Consider the following 3249-nt stretch of genomic DNA (forward strand, 5'->3'; position numbering starts at 1 on the left):
GTACTCCAGCCAGCATACCCAGAGCCTCAGCAATCGCAGCATCATCTCTACCTCTTCCAGCCATCTCTATTCTGAAAACCCAACAAACTAAAACAATAAGTACTGATAGGGTTACACAACACCTATCCCGTACAGGGAAAACAGAATAATTACGACTCGACACGACCGACTATGCTCTGATACCACTAATGTAACACCCTTCTAAAATACCCCAAATTATTTAATCAAAATAATAACATGTTAATCAGAGTAATTATGCCCCGAAGGGTGTCACACAATCATTTCACAAACATTTATCAAAACATCCTGTCATGCTCATTTATTTATCAAATAAAACAGTTGCATAATACGCAGCGGATACAAAACATCAACATTCAAAGCATGTACTACATTACATGTAAAGTTGATCAACAACTAAATTAAAACATAGTCAAACATCCCCTCCCGATGTTACATCTACCAGAGCATGACCCACTAAGGACGACACTAGACTCCATAGCACTAGCTTCTACTCAACTCACTGCTCGTTACCTGAAAAATAGTTGTAAGGGTGAGTTCCTCAATCAATATAATAAGCATTATAGAACAATATGTAATGCCAAGTAATTAACACATTAATTCACCCTAATCAGACTACGCATTCAGCAACAGCAATATTCGTTCAAATATCATACTCAACAGTAGATTCTCAACCATATTCAACATCAATAACACAACACACAATACACATATAATACTGGAATACATCCATTCATATTATATGCCATACATTCATTATGCAATGAGACTCTATGCATGCGGTACCGACTATTTGTGAACATATAGTTCAACCTCACCGTCCAAATCCAGGCACGGCTACCAAGCTCACTAGTCCCACTCATTTGAGACATAGTGACTCACTCACTAATTCCTCACCATGGGAATTAGCTACCACCCCAAATGGGCCATGAAATGCACGCTAATCACCTAGCATGCAAACAGCAACAACAACAATCAACATGATTTACTCACTAATTCCTCACCATGGGAATTAGCTACCACCCGAAGGCCACAACACGCATGCTAATCACCTAGCAATGCAACATCAACGATACTCAAGAATAGACACATGCTCACACTCTAAGTCATAGAATAGTCTATTCACAAATGCATACATTCACAACATCATGTATACCATTCCACATTATCAACACAAATTATCACAAAAGCATATTATATCATGCCAAACAACAACCACAATATTAGCACACTCCACTAATATCTATACTGCTCAAACAGCGGGAATTAATATCTATTACATCATAGGCCAACATAGGCCAACCCTCAAATAGGCACACAACATTAAAATTAACATTTTTCCACTCTGCAACAGCGTTAACCGGTTAACGCCCTGGGTTAACCGGTTAACGCAGCACAACACGCCTTCTGTCTCAAAATTTAACAGTGTTAACCGGTTAACGCCCTGGGTTAACCGGTTAACGCAGCACAAACAGCCAAATATCAGAAATTACAACAGTGTTAACCGGTTGACACCCTGGGTTAACCGGTTAACGCAGACAAAACAGCACATATTCATAATCCAACACAGTGTTAACCGGTTAACACCCTGGGTTAACCGGTTAACGCAAGACAGAAGCTGTTCCTGCGCTAACTCAAGGCAGAATGCAGGATTCTCCGCATTTTCCGCCATTGGAGGACTTCCGGACCTCCGAATCCGATTCCGTAAAAAGCCATACGATCGGGAAATTACAACAGACTCAATTACCGACTAAATTTCAACTTCTAACACGGTTCATCCAACAAAATTTCAGCATTCACAATTCCCAATTAGGGTCAATCAACAGCTTATCACTACCCATGACATATTATCCCATAATACCCGTTAATTGACGATAAACCCCCCTTACCTGAGTTAATCCGGCGAATCTCTAAGCTCAAGCCCTTCCTTCTTCAACCTTCAGCCCTCGCTCTGTCTCTTTGCCCTTTTCCTCTTCTTTCACGATCGTTCTCTGTTTCACGTAAAAACCTTTTCTTACCAAATGGGATATTTCCTTAAGTCCAACTTATATATTTTCCAAAATAATAATCCAATAATAATAATAATAAAATTTCCAATTATTTAATTAAATTAATAAATAAATTATTAACTCAATTCAAATAATTATTTTATTATTATCGGGGTGTTACACACTCCATTTCCTATTTTATTTTGTCTTGTGAGGAGTCAGATGTAAGACCATTGATTGGCTATCTGTTTCCTGTGATCATTTTGTGGAGTCGGGTATAAGACCATTGATTGGCAACTTGTTTCCTATTTTGTTCCTTGTTGTGGAGTTGGATATAAGACCATTTATTGGCCATCTGTTTCCATCTTTATTTCTTTTGAACTTTGCTCATTTGCTTTGCTTTGTGCTTGTTGCCTATTCCAAAGGAATCACTTGGATCATCTACATATGATCTCAAGAGGTGAACTCCTAAGAAGTTTTACTCCTCATCCCCACCTTTTGTTTCCTTACAACCTCCACTTGCATTTGTAACTTAAACCAAAAACTTTGTGCAAATATTTTCATCTGTTTTCAAATTAGAAACCTAGGCCTTAAGCCTTTGATTTTCAAACTTCATTTTTCACAATACTTCTTCTGAATTGAATCTAATGTCAACTTTGACCATCTTTGTGAATACTTCTAATTGGTTAATTTCACTCACTCAATTGCTTTTGTGGCCCTTGTCCACTTCTTGATAAGTTTTCATACATTAGCCATAGATCTGAATTATCATAGTGGGAGATGTGAATCTCACCTTTTGTCCTTAGTGATTGAATTGTAAGACTTCCTTGCTTATTATAGGGTTAACCCCTCACTAGCGTGTTGAAGCTGTTCTCACATGGTGGACTTGTGGTTGTATAGGTTGAGTTTTCTCCCATGGATAATGAAAGACCTTAGGGCTTTTGTTTAAAATCAATCCACTTACTTTTTGGAAATCTTTTAGCCGAACTACGGCGTTTTGATCCTTATCTTTCATGAAAAGGTACGTAGGCAATGGGTTCATCCATTCAAACACAAACATAATAAAACTTGTATATTCTTTTCTCATCCCTTCAATCAATGTTTGCACAAAATAATTTCATAAACAAATAATTTTACAACAAGTTGTGAAAAGAGGTTCCCTAGGAGTACCTAGGATGCATTGGGTGCCTAACACCTTCCCTTTGCATAATTACCCCCTTACCCAAATCTCTGTACCCTTTTT

This window comes from Lathyrus oleraceus, chromosome 1, assembly GCF_024323335.1.
Source record: "Lathyrus oleraceus cultivar Zhongwan6 chromosome 1, CAAS_Psat_ZW6_1.0, whole genome shotgun sequence".
In the NCBI taxonomy this organism is placed as follows: Eukaryota; Viridiplantae; Streptophyta; class Magnoliopsida; order Fabales; family Fabaceae; genus Lathyrus; species Lathyrus oleraceus.